The sequence below is a fragment of the Cupressus sempervirens genome, chromosome 2, assembly GCF_028749045.1.
Source record: "Cupressus sempervirens isolate cs-2001-9-10 chromosome 2, ASM2874904v1, whole genome shotgun sequence".
NCBI lineage: Eukaryota > Viridiplantae > Streptophyta > Pinopsida > Cupressales > Cupressaceae > Cupressus > Cupressus sempervirens.
In genome coordinates, this window is record NC_143119.1 from 735,051,242 (window position 1) to 735,062,461 (window position 11,220).

Here is an 11,220-nt window from a genome sequence, read left to right on the forward strand (position 1 = left end):
TATAATATTTAATTAATTGGGGGACCAAACTTTGGAAGGCTGGTGTCCCTTTGTGAATCTCATTTGATTTGTTTAAAAGAAGATTAATATTCCTATCTTGATTATAGAGGGAATGAAAAATACAATCTGCCTTATTAAGAAGATGCAGTGGTTGGGGGTGACAATCAGATTCTTTATAATTGGGAGCACAAATCATTTTTCGTCGTAAACAAGCAGGGAAAGTCAACATCTCCAAGTCTGGTCTATAAAAGCTTCAAAGGTCCAATACAATAATAATGATCCATATTTATTGTGATAGAGATGAATCTCTTGCAAGCCCTTCAACAGATCAATAATTTGAAGAACCATAATTTTTACTTGCCAAAGTTTTTATTACCTATCATACCACATCCTTTACTACCTGCATGGCCTAGAGAGCTTGGGCATGCTCAATGCGAAATATTCCTAATCATAATGGGAACACAAAAAGAAAATAGTTATCTCTAAAGTGAGTAAAAAAAGATGCATAAACAACCCAAAAGAAATGTAGGAACAAGATCAACATGTATCTCCCATTATACCAAAGATAAGATGAGATAAGATAAAATTATTAATGTCCAACAAAAAAAAAAGGTCTATGGGACTGAGCGTTTACAACTAGATAGATGACAACATCAAGAGCACCGAACGGTGTTTGAGAAAAGAAAATAACAAGAACCAAGAAGAGAGAGGCCAAGGAAAGACTAGGAGTCTTATCTTGGTAAAAAGAAATCAGTCACAAAAGGATAAGACTGTGAGCAAGGAGGAGCCCTATACTGTCTCTGTGTACTTGTGGAAGGGTGTCGCTGATGCAAGAAACCATTGTAGGGTCTGATAGATCTTGAATGGTCAGTAGAATTGGTAGAACTAGATAGTCTTTTCATACTGAGAAAAGGAGATAAAGGTGTGAAAAAGGTAGTAAAAATATGAGCAAAGGTATTGTTGGCGCTCAAAAGTGCCTTCCCGATTTTGAGCACCATTGAAAAATCAAGCCCTTAAATGCTTTTAAAATGCGTATGTGCCTGGTTGTACCCGACTGTCCATTTGAGACCCCTAAGGTGTTTAATGCTTCTAGCACCTTTCATTCAGCATGCCTAGGCATTTTGTGAAGTTAAATTGAGTTTTTGAGTCATTTGGCAAAGTTTTGCTTTCAGCTAGTATCAATTTTGCATTTTCACCTAAGTGTCAAACAGCGACAGGAGGCTTTGTTTGTAAATGAATATCTTGCACCCAGAAATGTTTTGTGATTTACTGCTTTGGAAGTATCTAATATCCATACATGAGAACATATGTTTTAGATTTTGAGTTGTTTCGAGTCCATTTGAATAGGTTTTGAATCCTTCAAAGTTGGTTAGTTACTCTTTTCATGCTTTTGCACTTTGCACCTAATTATGGGAAGCGTTGTTTGACGTGCAATAACTTTTGACCAGTTTACCCAAATGAAAAAATTCCTTTTCCATTGTATTTTAGACATTAGAGACTTGTTATGTTCTAAGCTTCAGCTTATTATGAATCCATTTGGTCAGTTTTTCAAGCGTGATTCCAAAACGCAATTTATAAGTTTTAATTGGTGTCAGTAATTGCAGATTGATTGTAACCCCTGTTTGAGATGTCATATCTCCTGATCTGTGATAGGTGAAATCGAATGGTTGGTTTGCCTATGTTCTATACTGAAAGTAAATTAAGTGTGCTAGTTTGCAAGTTATTAAGAATCCATTTGCACACTTTTCCAAGTCAATTCCATTCGCAAAAAATGCTTTCTGTCAGCATGTCCAGTTTGCAAAATTTTGAGTAGCCCACTTTGATTGATCACCATTTGGGCCCTATTATTTGTTATGAGCCTCAATCATAGATCTGTAATGTCCTCATGACAAAGAACGAATGTCCCAGTTTTTGTTTTCCCATGTGCTAATTTGCCCAATTTTCAAGGTCAATTCCGAGCCCAGTTTGTTGTTTTCTGACATGTTTGTTTGCAGATAAATCTGAGAAGGTGACTTTGAGGGTCAATATATTTTGACTCCAAATTCGTCATAAAACGAGATCTGATAGGGTACAAAAGTGCAGAACAAAGATTCAGCATGCCAGTTTTAAGAGCTTGATCAGGTGATTTGGTCAGTTTTTAAGGCCAATCAACAGACCTCATGGCACCAGGTTGACATCTTGCAAAAGGTGGATAAATGAGTTTTTAATGATCAAATTAATGCTCAAAATTAATTTGAATCAGTTCAAGATGGTCAATGGATTAATCTGGTGGTTCAGTTGTTCGGATGCAAAAATTTTTTTAGTCGGACCCACTTTGGGGCTCGACTAATTACTTTAGGCAGATGAAATTATGTGGGGGGGTTGAAATCATTCAGATTCCAATTGCTAAACACAAGGGCTTCCTATTTCCATGATTATAAATATGGACTTTTTTTATTGCTTCTTTATCATGCCAAATGTAGTGGTTTTATCTCAAAAGAAGGGTCTTTCCTCCTTTTATAAAAAAAACTCGCAGTATGTTGGGATTACATTAGATAAAGAAGATTTAGTACTCGAAAGGGGCAGTCCCATATGATGGAAATGACAAGAAGGATGAAAATGACAAGTTGAAAATTGGTGCAGGCTATGGCTAACTCCACTTCAGCAACCTTTTTGCGTGTTGTTGGAAGTGAACTTATAAAAAAGTATCTAGGCGATGGTCCAAAGTTGGTCAGAGAACTGTTTCAAGTTGCTGATGATCTTTCTCCTACAATTGTCTTCATTGATGAAATTGATGAGGTTGGAACAAAGAGATATGATGCACATTTAAGTGGTGAATGTGAAATTTAGCAGACTATGTTTGAGTTTACTAAATCAGCTAGATGGTTTTGATTCAAGAGGTGATGTAAAGGTTATTCTGGCAACAAATTGAATTGACAGTCTTGACCTTGCTTTGTTGCACCTTGGACGAATAGACCGAATGATTGAATTTCCCTTACTAGACATAAAAACAAAGAGGCGTATATTCTGAATACATACCTCAAGAATGACCTTATCAGGTAATGTTAATCTAGAGGAATTCGTTATGACTAAGGATGAATTTTTTGGGGCAGATATAAAAGCTATATGCACTGAAGCTGGATTGCTTGCATTGAGAGAAAGACGTATGAAGGTGTGAGGGACTCTAGTTAATAACAAAGAGCCCACGTCCATAAAAAAAAAACTCACGCCTCTTAACAGACTACCCATGCAACATGTAGTTCTTGAAGGCAAGCGTCAACAAGTATGGGAGAATGCATGGTTACTTAGTATTTATTTCACTCTTTTTGAGGGGCATGGACTACCAAGATTATTAAGCAAATTTGGAGGGGTAGTGTTCACCGAGCAAGGAAGCCCACATAAGCCACATTTTTAAAAGAAGTAGTCAAGCCGTAGTCCATGCATTCAAAGCTCATGCCCAAAAGGAACTCCACACAAAGCTCCAGAGAAATAGCCAGCGCCAGTAAGAGGAATTCCCAACATATTGTTGACTTAGACAATAAGAAGGAGGAACACCAGCACAGAACACCTCACGCATTGATGAGGGAGCCGCCTTTTGAAGAGAGAGAACCTGCAAGAAAATGAGCAGAAGGGAGATTCAAGTTTAGAGGTCATTGTCTGATGAAACCTGCACCCACAGCTTAAAGATATGAAACACAGGAGAAAAGCATTAATAAGGTTTTATCCCATATGCACAGTGTGGGTACTTTTTCAAAATTTTAAATAATATTGCACACGACTTAAGTAATGTCTTAATACAAAGAGTTTTTGGAAGCTCATGCATGTGCGAGATCCCCAAATCCATTGAAGTGAAGGTGACATCATCATGAAAATGCATAATTTTGAACAAAGAAATAATTGTGCTAATGTGGCGAGTTGATGGGTGGACGCACGAGATGACGCCAGGTGGTGGAGATCGACGGGTGCCTGCTTCCCTGCAATATGAAGGTGCGTTTGATTTAAATAATGCAAGAATGCGGGTAGTTGACGCGTGGCGATAGAGTGAGTAGATGGTTACATGGTAGATAAGGAAGAGGTGGACAAATCAATGAGTGACATGTGTCACTTGGTCAATTGAAGGTTGACCCCAGATTCCAAGGGGAAAGGAAAATGTGAAAGAATAAAAAATATATTTTATTCTTTTTAATACTTAGAAAAATGCACGACAACCTATTTTAAATTCACAAGGGTCATATTTTAAATTTTTAAACTATAGACTCATTTAAATCTTTCAAAAAATTTAAATGTTAAGGATGCAGACTTGAATACTTCTAGCAGAGGACGTTTTTCAATTGAAGATTCTGGGGGTTTCTGATATTGAAAATGGGCACTTCAATATATCACCGGAACCAGAATGAGATGAACTTTTCGATTCCTGAGTTAGTTTTTAAACAGGTAGCAATGTGTTCCTACTATAGGGGATTTTTTCCCAAGTTTCTAGATTGCAACCATTCTTAGATCAGGAAGTTGAGATTTGATTTTTGGCAAGGTAAATAGCTTGAATATGTGTAAAAGACAAGGAGAATTTAGTTGGGGGCATCTCTGAGTGAGTTAAAGCAAGTTTTATCAGCATTTTGATGGAAATCAAATATTTAGCAAATAAGGGATTTCATCATTCAGGAGGGGATATTTTGTAAATCAGTTACAAGGCAATGATGAAATCAAATCAGATGGGTAGAGAGATAAAAAAAGGTGATTCAGTTGAGAGCGATTGAATTCCCAATGGATAGATGTGAGTTTCAGATTCAATCCAAGAACCCTTCCTTTTCTATATCTTTCCCTTTCTTTCTAGTTTTGGGTTCCAGTTTCGGGGAAGAAAAAGTTCATTGCTGTGATACCATTAGGGATTCTAGTTTTTGCACTGTGACACCATTGGTTCAAGTATTTTGACATGTTCCCATGATTGTGACACCATTTTCTTCAGTAGAACTCTCGTGTGAATAGCATCGTAGAGATAATATAGATAGTTCTGAGATATTAGGTTGTTTCATGTTTTAATTTTATGCATTTGAATGTATAGTTTTAAGGAAATGAATACATATGAGAAACAATTTCACTAGTTTTGTTCTAGTTCTTGTCTTCTATCTTAGCAATCTGTAAGTATTATGTGGTTTTGGAACAAATATTTGAGACCCATTTGCATCCCTTTCAGGTTGTATGTTTGATGTATTTTGCTGTTGGACCAAAGGGCCAAGTAAATGCTCTATATGTTTAAACAAGGTTACTGGTTGTTTGAGAAGGATATTTTTTTGAGAATGAGACCTGAATGAACACTGATGTCTGAATCACAAGGTGGTTGGATAGATCTAATGTCTCAGTATATGAGATACGTCCTGATGTCACAGATGTATGTTTTGAATTCATAAAATTTCCCAATGGATTAGGCACTGATCAGTTATAGGATCACTAGTTATACTGTTGCATTTTTGAGGTTTTGTTGAATCAACATCTTTAATGAAATGAATTTTCCTTTCATGTTGAAGAGTTATAAATAGAATGCCCTCACTCAGCTTATGAGGTTCATATATTTGCATCTAGTTATCGTTGGTCTGTGTTATTTCATGAGTTCTTAGGAGAAATAAGGGTTTTATCTGCTTTGAATAGATTCAGTGTATGCTTTGATAGATGGTACCATATAAAGAATCTACAGGTCCACCTGCCTAGGTTTTGCAGAGCCTGAAGAAGAAGAAGGGTCATGCCTTATAGTTGGCCCTGTGTCTAAAATGATATGTTTAAAATGGGAGTTAGCTGCCCCTAGATATGTCAGGTTCTCATGGGGATAATTGGAAACGGGTAACATTTTCAAACACCAACAAAATGGCGACTCTACTGGAGACTGTATTAAATCAGATGTAAGACAAACCTTGAAAATTTAAAAGAGGAGATTCAATATAGCAGATGAAGTGCATAAAAAAGTTGCAGCAGTAGGTTATCTGATGTGTTTTCCAGGTCTCTTATTCAAATATTATGCACCCCAGTTGAGCTTTATTCATAGACAACAGTATGTTGTAAAACTGGATGAAAATTGTGTTCTATGACTGTCATAGGTCTATCTTCAATCAGTCCAGTTTGCAAATACTATTAAAAAAGTTTCAGAGTCAAGAATTCGTTTATAAAGTATATTTTTTTTCAAGGTGTTATTGATCTGCAAGTTTTTCCTGCATTGAAGGTCTAGTTTAGATTTGTTGAGTGACAAATTATGTTTCATTTCTCACAAAGTGTGAATGGCGACTCTCAAATCTCTGTACCAGTTTGTTCCTAGTTGATTTCATTGCAAATTTTTGAAGGACTTTCAATTGTATGGAAAAATCTAAAACTGTTGATGTCTTTTGGAAAGGAATTCTAAATCCTTGATAAGTTTCAAAGTGCTGTTTCAAATCTGCTGTTATAAAGAAATTGAAATGTAAAAAGTAGATCATAGTAGTGATCTCTTTATCCTCTTGAAGGGAGGTGGCGACTCTACAAAGTTTGATCAGTGGTGTAAAGAATTCGAGTGTTGCACCTATGCCAAGTTAGCAGATCAAAGTTTAGCATCAACACTGGAGGTATTTTGATTTTCATGCTTCTTTTCATGGAAGTTAAGTGTTTAAAAAAGTTGCCTCTATTCAGTGATTTTCAGCACTAGAAAGAAGAGATAAATTTTTTTTTTTATAATGGAGTCAGATCTCAGATCTGAGATTAGTTTACCAAATTTTGAGAGTCTAGAAACTGTGAATAATAACATTGCTATGTTGAATACAATGGTCTACAAAAGGATTATCAATCTTATCAGAATTCAAGTAGGAAGTACTCAAGGTCTAAGTGTCGAACAATGTTATTTAAGGCTTAAGTCAGTAATTAGTAAGATGCATTTTTATTGTAGACCTAAGGAATCTTCCCTGCCAAATATTTTCCTTGATTTTCTAGTACCCGATTTAGTCAATTGGCCAGCACCTATAAGATTACAAAAGTTTTTACAAATTGAAAGATTCATTCAGGAGATGGAAGATGATGATTACAAATTTCATATTATGTCTCTTGATGATAATGAGTATGCTGAAAGTCAAGGTAGTAATGAATACAATGAGTCTATAGAGCAAGATAATCTGTCTTCCGAATGTGAAGAGGTGGATTCAAATGTTAATAAATTGGGTAATAGCAATCAGCATGAAAAAGATGGATATAAAAGAGAAGATAAATTAAGTTACAGTACATATGAAGTTGAAGAAAGTTGTAACAACAGTAAGGGGGATGATTTCCATGATAAGAAAGAATGTTGTAATAATTTTGATTTTCCAGATTGTTACACTAATCATCTGCCTCTTGTAAGTTCTTCATGTTATCTAGATGACAATCACAGCCAGGAGAAGATTTGTGAGGAAATCTTCTTGAGCTCTGATGAAATCTCTGTTTTGTTGGCTCGTGATTTTGAAAAGAACGTAAGTATCTCTAAGGATCTTCATATGTTCTCTCATAATACTTTCTCATTTAGTCAAATCAATTCCCCAAAGTTTGATGTGGAAAAAGAGGTAGAATCCGAACAATCTTCGTTAGACTTTGGAGGTGTATATAACAAAACCTCAAATGTTTTTGCACATGATGATTAATTGGATGTAGAGAATGTTGATGAAGGTAAGTTTAATGCTATTTCAGATTTTTTTCATGTTGATCTTGCTGACATTGTTTTGATGTTTCATATGATGAAGTGGAAAATACTGAGTGTTGTCAATCTGCTTATAGATTTTCTTCATGCACTGATAGGTCTTGTGAAGATAAGTTCAAGGTGTATTTTGATTTTCAGTTTGATGAAGAAGATGATAGTCATCAACATAGTTTGGATCAGTACTGTCAGAATGAGTTTTCAATTTTGTGACTAATCAGTTATTTGAATGTGAAGAGGTTTCAGAAAAGGATAAATCTAATTCGATGAGTAACATGGTTGCAAGTAGGCAATGATCAGATTTCACATACTCTTCATTTATGGAGGCACAAGGTGAGTTACAATCTGCTCCATGTAACTCGTTGAATGAAGTTGAATACAAGCACTTTGTGTTTCTAGTTGGAAGAATCCATGATCTAGTCAATAGTGATCATTTTCAGTTTGATATCAGTTGTCATGGTCATGCTGATCCATATTTTCATAGTAAGCAAGGTGTCGATAGTATGTATGATTTTTATACGCACTATGAAGATGATGATAGCAGTTTTGTTTTGCTTAACGAAGTAATTGAAAGTGTTGATATGATTGGTGAAACAAATGATGATGAGAATTTCAGTTTACCTCAAGGAGATGTAAATGAGAATTAGGTTTATGACAGAGGTAAGGAGTTCTAAAACTTTTCGGTGGCCCGAGTCATCATGTGTACATAGTAAAGTAGTTTCCCTGTTTTAAATAAATCTATTCGATAAAAATTTTCTATTTAGGTGTGTGGTTTACTTCTCTAGAGATCTGAATCCTTGCCATGCCCACAAGGGACATGCATCCCTAGACAGAGCCACTGTTGGTGCTCAAAATTGCCTTCCCGATTTTGAGCACCATTGAAAAATCAAGCCCTTAAACACTTTTAAAATGCATATGTGCCTAGTTGTACCTGGCTGTCCATTTGAGACCCATAAGGTGTTTAATGCTTCTAGAACCTTTCATCCAGCATGCCTAAGTGTTTCATGAAGTTAAATTGAGTTTCTGAGTCATTTGGAAAAGTTTTGTTTTGAGCTAGTATCAATTTTGCATTTTCACCTAAGTGTCAAACAGCGACAAGAGGCTTTGTTTGTAAATGAATATCTTGCACCCAAAAATGTTTAGTGATTCACCGCTTTGGAAGTATCTAATATCCATACATGAGAACCTATGTTTCATATTTTGAGTTGTTTCTAGTCCGTTTGAATAGGTTTTGAATCCTTCAAAGTTGGTTAGTTACTATTTTCATGCTTTTGCACTTTGCACCTAATTCTGGGAAGCCCTGTTTGACATGCAATAACTTTTGACTAGTTGACCCAAATGAAAAAATTCCTTTTGCATTGTATTGTAGACATCAGAGACTTGTTATGTTCCAAGCTTCAGCTTATGACAAATCCGTTTGGTCAATTTTTCAAGAATGATTCCAAAACACAATTTATAAGTTTTAACTGGTGTCAGTAATTGTAGATTGATTGTAACCCCTGTTCGGGATGTCATATCTCTTGATTTGTGATATGTGTGATTGAATGGTTGGTTTCCCTATGTTCTATACTGAAATTACTTTAAGTGTGCTAGTTTGCAAGTTATGAAGAATCCATTTGCACACTTTTCCAAGTCAATTCCATTCGCAAAAAATGCTTTCTGTCAGCATGTCCAGTTTGCAAAATTTTGAGTAGCCGACTTTGACTGATCGCCATTTGTGCCTTGTTATTCATCATGAGCCTAAATCATAGATCCATAATGTCCTCATGAAAAAGAATGAGTGTCCCATTTTTCACTTTCCCATGTTTTCAAGGTCAATTCGAGCCCAATTTTTTGTTTTCTGACATGTTTGTTTGCAGATAAATCTGAGAAGGCGACTTTGAGGGTCAATATCTTTTGACTCCAAATTTTTCATAAAACGAGATCTAATAGGGTGCAAGTGTGTGGAACAAAGATTCAGTATGCCAGTTTTAAGAGCTTTATCAGATGATTTGGTCAGTTTTTAAGGCCAGTCAACGGACCTCCTGGCACCAGGTTGACAGCTTGCAAAAGGTGGATAAATGAGTTTTTAATGATCAAATTAATGCTCAAAATCAATTTGAATGAGTTTGAGATGGTCAATGGATTAATTTGGCAGTTTAGTTGTTCGAATGTGAAATTTTTTTTAGTCGAACCCACTTTAGGGTCCGACTAATTACTTTAGACAGATGAAATTATGTGGCGGGTTGAAATCATTCAGATTGCAATTGCTAAATACAAGGGCTTCCTATTTCCATGATTATAAATATGGACTTTTTTTATTGCTTCTTTATCATGCCAAATGTAGTGGTTTCATCTCAAAAGAAGGGTCTTTCCTCCTTTTATAAAAAAAACTCGCAGTATGTTGGGATTCCATTGGATAAAGAAGATTTAGTACTCGAAAGGGGCGGTCCCATACGATGGCAATGACAAGAAGGATGAAAATGACAAGTTGAAAATTGGTGCAGGCTATGGCTGACTCGACTTTAGCAACCTTTTTGTGTGTTGTTGGAAGTGAACTTATACAAAAGTATCTAGGTGATGGTCCAAAGTTGGTCAGAGAACTATTTCGAGTTACTGATGATCTTTCTCCTTCAATTGTCTTCATTGATGAAATTGATGTGGTGGGAACAAAGAGATATGATGCACATTCAAGTGGTGAACATGAAATTCAACGGACTATGTTGGAGTTACTAAATCAGCTAGATGGTTTTGATTCAAGAGGTGATGTGAAGGTTATTCTGGCAACAAATCGAATTGATAGTCTTGACCCTACTTTGTTGCACCTTGGACGAATAGATCGAAAGATTGAATTTCCCTTACGAAACATAAAAAAAAAGAGGCATATATTCCAGATACATACCTCAAGAATGACCTTATCAGGTGATGTTAATCTAGAGGAATTCATTATGACTAATGATGAATTTTCTGGGGCAGATATAAAAGCTATAAGCACTGAAGCTGGATTGCTTGCATTGAGAGAAAGATGTATGAAGGTGTGAGGGACATAAGCCACATTTTTAAAAGAAGTAGTCAAGCCACAGTCCATGCATTCAAAGCTCACACCCAACAGGAACTCCACACAAAGCTCCAGAGAAACAGCCAACACCAGTAAGAGGAATTCACAGCATATAGTTGACTCAGACAGTAAGAAGGAATAACACCAGCACAGAACACCTCATGCATTGATGAGGGAGCTACCTTTTGAAGAGAGAGAACCTGCAAGAAAACAAGCAGCAGGGAGAGTCAAGTTTAGAGGTCACTATCTGATGAAACTCGCAACCATAGCTTAAAGATACGAAACACAGGAGAAAAGCCTTAAAAAGGTTTTATCCCATATGCACAGTGTGGGTACTTTTTCAAAAGTTTAAATAATATTGCACACGACTTAAGTAATGTCTTAATACAAAGATTTTTTGGAAGCTCATGCGTGTGTGATATCCTCGAATCCATTGAAGTGAAGGTGACATCATCGTGAAAATGCATAATTTTGAACAAAGAAATAATTTTGCTAATGTGGCGAGCTGATGGGCAGATGCACGAGA

The 11,220-nt window shown here is 36.0% G+C and overlaps 2 pseudogenes; both read left to right on the forward strand.

Annotated features, from left to right (window-relative positions):
* Positions 1-3,157, forward strand: part of LOC149575474 (26S proteasome regulatory subunit 4 homolog A pseudogene) — a 35,673-nt pseudogene extending 32,516 nt beyond the window's left edge.
* A 757-nt stretch (positions 3,158-3,914) lies between these two features.
* LOC149575475 (26S proteasome regulatory subunit 4 homolog A pseudogene) lies at positions 3,915-10,677 on the forward strand (annotated as a pseudogene).
* Positions 10,678-11,220: the final 543 nt, after the last annotated feature.